Source organism: Gracilinanus agilis, chromosome 6 (genome assembly GCF_016433145.1).
Source record: "Gracilinanus agilis isolate LMUSP501 chromosome 6, AgileGrace, whole genome shotgun sequence".
In the NCBI taxonomy this organism is placed as follows: domain Eukaryota; kingdom Metazoa; phylum Chordata; class Mammalia; order Didelphimorphia; family Didelphidae; genus Gracilinanus; species Gracilinanus agilis.
The window spans coordinates 90,393,932-90,405,384 of NC_058135.1; the positions used below are offsets into that span (position 1 = coordinate 90,393,932).

General features: G+C 34.9%; 1 pseudogene; it reads right to left on the minus strand.

Moving 5' to 3' along the window:
• Window positions 1-4,728: 4,728 nt before the first annotated feature.
• LOC123252296 overlaps window positions 4,729-11,453 on the minus strand; it is a 14,878-nt pseudogene continuing 8,153 nt past the window's right edge.

Below are 11,453 nucleotides of genomic sequence, written 5' to 3' on the forward strand. Positions count from 1 at the left end.
GGGTTCCTTTCCTTCCCTGAGACCTGAGATCTGTGGATCCTGGTCTTTTGGGATTGAGATTTGCTGGGCTCAACCTTGCAAGATCCTCTTGTCTTGTTCCTGATAACATCATCAATCTGTACCCAGACCATCACTCTTTTGATTCTACTGCCCTAGATATTAGGAAATCAATCACCTATAGCTATCTAGGTTTCCCAGGGCCCGGGAGGGATCCAGGAAGTGGGTAGGAGAAGAAGAAGTGGGTGGAAAGGGGTGGATATCCTGAAGACTGGTTAGGCATATCATGGAGCAAAGAAGAAGAAGCTGAAACATCAACCAGCAATTTGCCTACTCTGGTTTGGCTGTGGCCAGGCTGGACCAGAGGAGCTAACCATCCTGACTCAATATCTGCCTACAGATCTGAGGATTTATCAATATCCAAGTAGATAGGGTTTCCCAATTCCTCTATCCAGTCCCAATACCCCATCTTTGCTTAATAGAGTTAAAGCCTTTTAAGTACCTTCCTGAAGTGGTTATTTATAGCTTCTCTGGGAAGGGAGATACACAGTCAGAGACAAACCATTACCAAGCTAATAGAGCCCATTATACACTATCAATCAACCCCAGGTGGAACCTGAAGGGAAATCATCCATTGACCTGAAGGATCCTGCCTGGGCACTGTTATAAAGGAGGAAGGTGTCATATCATCTAGCTAGGGCAAGCCTCAGTTGACCTTACCCTAGCCACCTATCTGGGCTATCACTGTTGTCACACAATTATCAGTGGTAGTATCTAGTTTAGGTCTACTTCCCTCTCCATCTACAACATCTATATTATTTTTATAACAACATGTCCATTGATAGCTAGCAAACATTAGAGACCATATTCTAACACAGATTTTGTTAGCCCCAAATCAAAAGTGCAATATCACACTGATTTCCATCATTTCTTAATAACATTTGCCTGTAGTCACAAATTAATGGCAGAAAGATCTCAGAAACCACATACTAAAATACAAAAAAAAAACCTAACAATCCCCTTTCCAAGCATAGGTACATGGCAGAGAAAGACAATGCAAATTTAGAGTGTGAGCTCATGTGAGGAAAAAATGAAATGATGGAGTATTATAAGCAATACTACCTCACAAAATACTATGAAGTAGTTGAGGGGAGAAATAATATGTCAGAAACTTTGGCATAAAACCCAAAAAAGCCAAATTATTATAAAACAAATTCTTAAGAAAACTAAAAGATAAGAAATATAACAAAATTTCCATGTTTTTAAATCCTCTACTGTTGTGGGAAAAGAAACATATTTTCTTAACTAGCATGTTCTCATTTAAAATATTTTCTTTGTATTTTCAACAACTTTTTAAATATTTAGAAAAAATTTAAAATCTGTATTATAATCCATGGATTCTTTTTCATTACATGAAATCATTTCATGTCAACAAGAAGTCCTAAATAAAAGTTTTGCCCAACATAAAAGAGATTTTCCCCCCAACATATAAATGTCCCTATAATAATGTGATGTCACCACTTGATAGAAACAATCACATACCGTATTTATACAAAAGAATGATGAATGAAAATATATCCCTAATCATTACTTCATATATCTACTCTTTGTAAAATCTTCATAAGAATCCTTATGCATACCTCAAGATATTCCTATGAAGGGAATTAAGAATAAAACTCTTAGGCTTCTATCAATTTTTTCAACATTAGACTATGCATTTATAATTATGGAGTTGACTGATAATTATAAAAAATGTAAGATTCTACTGTTTATTTTTATTTGTTCATTTTAAAAAATTGAATTAGTGGATTAAAGCTCAACACTGACATCCACCCTCAAACAAGATATTTCCTCTGAGCATGTCAATAAAAGATTCTTTGATCAATGCAACACAAAGATAAATATTGATTTTTAACAATAATGGATTTATATTCACCAATGGTAAACACCAGTGTAATGGGGATTTCCTTTATAATATCCAAATAAAAGAGTGATTTTCATGCATATTTAAGAAATGACATTATGTTAATTGTATTGCACCACAGAATATTCAAAAATCTCTTCATTCATTCAAATGCATCAGCCTAAGATTTGTTTAGAAAAAAGGGGAATGAAGAATTAAAAATGCAAACATGATGATGTACAACTGGATGTGGAACTCATTGATTTATGCCATCAATCCTTACTTCTTTTCTTAAATGTTTATTATTTTTTCTTTTCCAGATTAAATATCAATACAAATTTTAATAGTCATTTTCTGCCATTTTGTATTCATGTTCTCTCCTTCATTCCCCTTCCTTCTCCCTCTCAAAAATGTCAGGAAAGGGGGCAGCTGGGTAGCTCAGTGGAGTGAGAGTCAGGCCTAGAGACAGGAGGTCCTAGGTTCAAACCCGGCCTCAGCCACTTCCACGCTGTGTGACCCTGGGCAAGTCACTTGACCCCCATTGCCCACCCTTACCAATCTTCCACCTATGAGACACCGAAGTACAAGGGTAAAAAAAATGTCAGGAAATATGATAAGGGTTATACAAGTGCTATCATGCAATAGATATTTATATATTACCCATGTGAAAGAAAACACATCACTTATACAAGGGAAAAAAAAGACTCAAGAAGGAAATATAGTGAAAATGGTATGCTCCAATCATCATTCAGACTCCTGTCATTTCTTCTATGGCAGTAATTGTGAAAAGATACAACATTCCTATGGTAGTTTATTCTTCTCAGAAGATTTTCATAAATGATTTCAAGTGATCGTATCAAAGAATAACAGAGACATTAGTAAAATTACCATCAGAGGAGTTTTGAAGTTTTTTAAATCCTTTCATGATTGATATATTATAAATAAAACCATTAATGTCACAGTATGTCCTGTCAATAGATAAATACTTCCTTAGGTTTGCTATTAGAAAAAAACATACCTTATGTTCTTGGAATATTGAAAACATGAATTCTTTGTATTAATGTCCCATTTAGGTTTCACTTAGGTGCATGTGTTGTAAGGGGTAAAATAAAGAATAATTCATTTGAAGAAGGGTAGTGTAGTGCTCATTAAGTAAGTATGCAAGTTACTTAACCTTTCTGTTTCCATCCCCCCATTTCTTCACCTGTAGAAACAGAGTGTTTCTTGTGTTGTTGTTTTTTTTTTTAAGAATACAGTTTATTAGCAGAGGCATGCAATCTATTAACAAAGGATGGGGACTTTAGCTTGTAAGTAGGCAGACCTTCAATATTTAGATTTGAGAAAGTTTTTGCATAGAAATATTACTAATAAATAATATAATTCAATACTAATTTTCCTTTTTAGGGCATCAGCCTCATCCATTTCCTAATTAAATCATGCATTTTGCCCCTGACTTCTAGAGTCCTCATCACTGAGCTTCTGACTCATCTTTCCTAGAACCAGATCTTTATATCACTCCTTAGTTACCTTCTGTAAGTCTGACACCATGTGTATTGTGAACCCTTCCATGTGAATGCAAATATTTTCTGGGAGTCTTTATGCATTGGAATAGAAAAAAAATGCAGAGCATAGGTCCACCACCACGAACATAATTTCTAAAATGCATTTCTAAAACCATTTTTGTACCAAAAGTAATCTCCTCTAAAGTTATTCCCATTTTGTCTAAATACTTGTTGCCAACATCTGCAATCCTTCATTAGGTATCCTTTCTTTCTATACATGTAGCATGTAGGACCCTGAGCAATGAATTCTTTGGGTGGTCTATATTCCCTAACAGTAGCCAATCCTGCATTTGTTTCTCCTTTTTCCATCTTATTAAGTTTAGTCTTTAAATCTTTCACTTCCTTAAAAATATACATTGCCACAAGCCTAACCTCATCAATTTCCATCGTATTCCAGTCTGGGTACTGAAGCTTAAAATAGTTTTTAACCACTGCATAAGTGTTCTTTACAAATTGCCTATGTAGGTGATGTATATCCTGTTCTTTTGTTATGTCCAGGTCAATGTACAGTTTTCTCATTTTTATTAACCTGTCCATATATGCATATGGAGTTTTTTTCCATTCTCCTACCTCAACCTTTCAAATTTTGTCCAAGTCCCTGGCCTGTCTGAGCACTCCCTGATTTTCTTTATTATTGCCTCCCTTGCTTTGACTAGTTTATTGCAATCTTCTTCACAGTTGGAATTACAAAATGGATCCTGAATTGGCCAATCAGGGGTATTCCAATTTTGGTTGGTCTCCCTGATAATTTTCTCTTTCTCTCTTTTTCAATAATTCATCCATTAAAAAGTCAAAGTCAAAGTAAGTAGGATCAAACTGCTTAATAATTTTCTCAAATTACTTAATGGTAATCAGTTCTTTCTCAAAAAAAGGAGTAACTTTTTTTTAGAACTATCTATGTCTGCCTGTGTGAAGACCATCATAAGGCATTATGATGCCTAATGTTGGTTCATACTCAGGGGTTAGTTGTGGAACCTCACAGAGTGGGAAGAAACTGCCAATATTTTGGTTTAATTCAATGGTTTCTTTTTCTAGTTTAGTGCCAGTAAAATATTGTTCCATAATTTTCCCTTGTCTCAGTAGCATATTCTCTAAATAGTCCATCCCCATGTCTATTTGATTTTTTTCTCAGTTGTTTCTTCTTGTTAATCTTCATTTGAGTCAGGATGTAGTATATTAAATTCTTTATCATCAATCCCAACAAAATCCCACATCCATCTATTGGTGTCAGCCTCAGGAGATCTAATACTGTAAGATGGAGGGTATCTATCCCTGTCTTTGTGATGGGGAGTTTTCTAAAATACCCAGGAATCCTTTTAGTAAAAACTTGAGGTTTTGGACCCATGAAGCTAGTTTCTTTCCTTCCATTACTGGAAGGTCCATCTTAGGTGACTTGAAGGCTACTGGGTCTTCTGCAATTCTAGCAGCCTGAGCCTAAATGAGCTCCACTGGTGATGGTTTCTGAGTATCTCTGTAGAACTGGATACTGAAACCTGAATTGGATTTCTGAGGGGTGCTTGGTCTAAAAAGGCTCCATTTTTCATATGAGGATTTGTCTCTATCTTCATTTCCAAAGTCTATATTGCTTATGTCTAGGACCAGTAAAGAATCAAAAGACCCATGAGCAAACCAACCTCTGGGCATTTGCCTGGGAGAATAATGGGGTGTGCTACTTGGAGTGAACTGGGCTGAAACAGTCAGTCTATCATCTTTTGTTATATCTCCATTTTTCAACTTCAATTTATGGATTGCCTCTGCCATACAATGGTACTAAGCTTCTTCTGTAATGAGGCCTTTATGGGGTGTATATACTGTGTCTCTCAGTCCTGCTTGCTATTCAAAGAGTTGGATGCTCTCTTGTGTCTCTTTTGTAATTAGAGAATTCATAATGACATGTGTAGTTTTAACCTTCACCACTTGGACCTTGGAAATCAAGACTCTGAACAGGGAAAAGGATCAAGAACTGAAGAGCAAGGAACTGCTCCTCTGGGTCATGTGGGAAAGGAGTGTCTGGGCTTTCTTGTTGTTTTCATCCCATAATTGATTACTAAGTTCTCCTCCAGTCCTCATTGCAATTATATATAGTACTTTGATTTCTGCCCTACATGGAACTTTTTCAAAGACAGTAGATGAGAAATAGAAATTATTTAGTCCTTGTAGTTCTACTTCTATATATGCAGATGCACTGTTACTTCTTGTTTTTTGGACACATCCAAAGTTTATTGGACATGTAATGATACAGATAAATATAAGTCCTAAGCCATTTTGGGATTTTGTTCTCAAAGGTAGGTTTTATCTGTTCTCCCTACTATAAAAGATAGATGAAAAAGAATCACTCAGCTGAAAAATTTTACATTAAAGGAAAAAAAACCCAACCTCTCACTGTTTTGGACTAACTTGTCTTTAGTAGAGGCAAATAACATTATTTCTATAGATGAATATTTACCACTTTATCAAAACAAAGCATTAATTTTTGAATTTTAAAATAAAAGTTTATAAAAGACAATAAAATTTTATAATTGTGAATAATTCTGAGAGAGAAAGATTATTTGCCAGATTACTAAAATCTAATCTTTTGTTTCATATATTCTTTATGTATTTTGCCCAAATCATGACTTACTCATGATGAAATAAACTCCAACATAATTCACATGGTCTTATTTGTATTGACTGCAAAAATATCTGTGAAAACTTGGTACAATTAAAATCCTATTATTCAATGTAACTTTTATATAGTATTTAAAGAACCAATTGTTCCTTATAGAGGCAAATTATTGCTTTGGTAACTGAACTATTCATCTTTAAGTATGATAATGGTAATTTTCTTGCTTATATTCTCATAGTAATGATTTTTTTCTGTATATGCTTAGATGCCCTCTCTAGTTTTCTACCACTACCTCTACTCTAATACATAGATGCATACATAAATATGTATATATTTGTATATACCAGGTTTATAATATGTTTATTTATATCAGGGACTCCTTTGCTAGTCTGGTCTATAGATTCCTACTTGTAAAAAATAAGAATGAAATAAAATACACTTAATTACTAAGGGAATCCATTTTACTGAAATAGAGTAATTGACATGTTAAAAGTTACAAGTCAATGGTCCTCTTAAATTCTATTAATGGATTCCAGGTTAAGAACTATTTATTTAGTTAAATTTCCACAAACAATTTTTAGGATTGAACTTTATCAACATCTAAGTTACATCAAAGATAGAAAGTCTATATTTTTAATTGAATTCCTCCCTTCTTTCATTATATTCTATATTCAAAAAGTCTCAAGTGGCTAAAGACTAAAGACTAAAGTCATAGATGACCAGCCCATCTGTATCATTTAAAGGAATTTCATAATGAGAGTCCCTACTCTAATCAACAAGGGGCTGTAGCTAGTAATAATAATAGAAGGAGGAGCTAGCCCTAGAGATGAAGGTATGGGCCGGTACCAGGGCTGGGCTTGAAACTGAATATAAATGAATCAAGAGTCCAGCACCCAGGCTAGCAGAGAGATAGGAGAAACTCTTTTGCTGGGCACCAATCTCCTTTAAGATGAATATTCTACAGCCCCTATCCTGATGAGGAAGTGACTTCCTATTGGTGTATATATAAGTTTGACAGGAAGATAGTATGACACTTTCTGTCCAACAGTAATGAAGTTTTATTGCTTCAGCTCTTCAGAATCTTCAGGTGGCTTTCCCTACTTGGCCTTAGATGGGGTAAGCAATAACCACAAAATTTTAGATTAAATCTAAGGGGTTTATTGATAAATGGAGTATAGGTGATAAGGTATTGGAAAGAGGGTTAGGTGAAACTAAGAACTAAGGACAGATGAGTTTTCAGACATAAGATCCTGTAAGGTCTTTCCTAAAGCTCCCCTGCTGACCCTGGGTGGACAGCCCTGGGTCAGAGTGATGAGGTCTCTTAGGTAATAATTAAATTATTCTTAGGCTAAAGGTTGGTTTGGTTTGCCAGATGTGATGTTAGTATTGTCCTGCAGAATTGGTTTGATCCTATTCTAACCTAAATCTACCCATGATCCCACCTCCCTGGATCCCAAAGAGGTATAAGGGCAAAGTGAGAAGTCAAGTAGTCAGGGTCTGCCAGTTCTTTTTATAGCCTGGGTTCCAACTGCCATGTAGCACCAGCCACCTGACTCATGCCAGGTTCCACAGTCTAACTAGGGCAAACTGCCAAGTTGCCCCATGCAAATATGGCAGTATGATTTTCCATATTACAACTACCTGGCTCACCAAACTGTAATTATTACTAGCAGTAGCTAGTAATAATATCATTAATTAACATCATTTAATGGAATTTCATAATGAGAGTCCCTATTCTGATGAAATTATGGATTCAGATGTCTTTCCCTCTAAGGATCCTTAACACAATGGTAAATGATAAAATTCATCTTTGTTTTATAGTAAGTGATGTGGCAATATTTATGTACCCTCTATTTTTTACATTGTTGTGTAATAATTCTATTGTCTCATCTTCCCAAGAAACTTCATTTAGGTTCTTGAGAGATTTTTTTTTTTAATTTGGAAAGATTTTTAGTTCTGGACCAGCAACTGACTGTAAGATCCATGATCCAGTCTGGGTAAATTATAAAAGACTTTTGTCAGAAGTTAGACCAAACAATTTAATTTTGTTGCAAAGTACTGAGTATTATTCTAGCTCTCCTTCAATCTCAGTTATTATTCCAATTGTCTTCTTTAAATTCAGGTAATAACATGAATGGGTCCCTTTAACACTGTTCACGCCTAAAAGTATTCCCTGATCAATGGTCCAAGGAAATGATATCACAGCAGGTTCCATTATTTAAGACTATTTCTATTATCCAGACTACTAAAATTTCACAATTCCTTGATTTTATTTTAAAAAAAGGTTGTAGTACTGGATATCATTAGCATAATGTTAAGAGAGGACAATACTGAAAGCTGTAAGGTATTTAGAGATAGAATTGCTTTTAGGCATTATCACTCATGGTCACAGAAATAATTGTAAAATAATAACCATTTCATTGACATCATTTATTTATAAATGATAGCTTCCTAAATATTCAAAGGTTTTGGACTTGAAAGAGATGATCTCTTGGCTAATACTGTGACCACTCTCAAAATAAGAACATTTACAATATGTAAAAAATTCAAAGGACAAAAATGTGGATAGTATCATGGTATTTGTAGGTTACATATAGCAAACATATGCTATTCTAAGACTTAATGCAGCGCTGGTTTCATGAAGATATTTTTCTTTTCCTATTTTTCCATCCCACATAATATTCATGAAGAGCTTTACATTTATCGATTTGTATGCTACCTTATTCTCCCTTTTTGCTATAAAAGTGCCATGAATGATAGTGCTAGAGAAATATTGCAGGCTACATATGCGTGGGCATACTCATACTATTCTCTAAAAAATGTTGTTCCCCAAGGCTAGGTCTTTTTTCCTGACTCACTATTTTTCATTGTGTTCTACAGAGAAGTAAAATACAGGTATGTGAGCATACATTTTTTTCCACATCATTTCTGACCATGTTAGTAACAGTGAACAGTTCTGTGAGCACAAGCTTTAATTTTCAATTATCCTAAGCTATATTCTTTTATAAAAAGGCCATTGTTTTGCATAAATATTCTCCTAGTTGCATTCTCTACTCTATCCATCAGGGAATACTAACCTCAGAAGGATCAAAATGCAAAGGGATAACGAGACACAGTAGGTATGGGTACATGGATAATTATTTTTACATCAATTCAATTCAAAAAGCATTTATTAAGTACATACTAGATGTAAGACAATTAGCTAAGTCCTGGAGAAATAAAAGATATTATTAGCAAGAATATGTATTAGTGGGTCAGGAGGTGGAAAGATCAAGGAGGAAAAGTAGCAGAGGGATATCCTATATGACACATGAAACGTTAAAAGAACTAAAATAAAGCTTCCAGAGCACTGAATATACTATTAAGAGGATGGTTGTGGGAGGACATGTTCAAGACTAATGGTAAAAAGGTATAAATAGGTTTAATGTATAAAGGATTAAGGAGTAAAATAATGAGATCAAACTAAGTATCAAAGTAAGATTATTTCCCTCTTTCTCTATCTTTCCCCAATAATAACCCAGATATTATAATGTTAAATTCTGATTCTGACATACCAAAATTTTCTCTTCCTACTATATTTCTTCAACTACTATCCACTTTAGGGCTAGGCAGAAATAGTCAGGCCCAGTATTTCATTTCAAAAAGAAACTTTTACAAAGAATAAATTTTATTAGTTGAATCATCAGGTTTTTTTTTTTATTGACATCCTTGAATGCAATTAAATAAATGAACTAATAGAGGATGTCCTACATTGTGAAAAAACTTGTTATTTAAATAAACAGTGAAAGGATCAGGGATGTTTATCCTGGAAACAATTATTTAACATTATACCAGGCTTCAAGTATTTGAAAGTTTATAATGGGTTGAACTTCTTGGCTCTATTAGAAAGAGCTAGGACTTTTGATTTAACATAAGGAAATACTTCCAAGAATTATAATTGTTTAAAAGCATAATATATTGCTTTAAGGATTATTAGAGGTCTTCAAGTCACTTCCCAGGAATGTTGTCAAGATTTTTCAAGCTTTAGGTAGGATGACATCTGGACCATGTGGCCTTGTACCACTGAATTTCAATAATTTTTTATGATCTTCTGATGGAAATGAAACATAAGCCCTGGTTTTTAAAAAGTTTTAATCCTATTATCTTTAAGACATTACTATTATGTTAGCTAATCAATCATTTGTTTCTTATGCTTAAGGCAACCATTGGTGTAGTATATATGTTAATGTTCAAGAAAACTGCCAGTTTGATCAATGTCAATTTACATCAGAGTAAATTTCTCTGGGACTACAGAGGTAAAGTATGTATATGCCTAGTCTGTGAAACTTAATAATAGAGATGGGGCTAGGGACTCTATTTGTGATTTTTTTTTTCTTTTTTTTTTTTTTTTTTTTTTTCAGGTGTCAACTTTTTTTTTTTTTTTTACATTTATTAATATTCATTTTTATCATGACATGATTCATGCTCCTCCTTTCCCCTTCAACCCCCCCCACACCCCCCCTACCCATGCGCATTTCCACTAGTTTTGTCATGTGTCCTTGATCAAGACCAATTTCCAAATTGTTGGTAGTTGCATTGGTGTGGTAGTTTCGAGTCTACACCCTCAATCATGTCCACCCCGACCCATGCGTTCATGCAGTTGTTTTTCCTATATGTTTCCTCTCCTGCAGTCCCTCCTCTGAATGTGGGTAGCATCTTTACCATAAATCCCTCAGAATTGTCCTGGGTCATTGCATTGCTGCTGGTTCAGAGGTCCATTACATTCGATTTTACCACAGAATGTCAGTCTCTCTGTATAGAGTTCTTCTGGCTCTGCTCCTTTCGCTCTGCATCAGTTCCCGGAGGTCTCTCCAGTTCGCCTGGAACTTCTCCAGTTTATTATTCCTTTTAGCACAATAGTATTCCATCACCCGCATATACCACAGTTTGTTCAGCCATTCCCCAATTGAAGGACATACCCTCCTTTTCCAATTTGTTGCCACCACAAAAAGCGCAGCTATGAATATTTTCGTACAAGTCTGTTTATCTATGATCTCTTTGGGGTACAAACCCAGCAATGGTATGGCTGGATCAAAGGGCAGGCAGTCTTTTATAGCCCTTTGAGCGTGATTCCATATTGCCAGCCAGAATGGCTGGATCAGTTCACAACTCCACCAGCAATGCATTAATGTCCCAATTTTGCCACATCCCCTCCAGCATTCATTACTCTCCCCTTCTTTCATTTTAGCCAATCTGCTAGGTGTGAGGTGATACCTCAGAGTTGTTTTGATTTGCATTTCTCTGATTATTAGAGATTTGGAACACTTTCTCATGTGCTTATTAATACTTTTGATTTCTTTTCCTGAAAATTGCCTATTCATGTCTCTTGCCCATTTATCAATTGGGG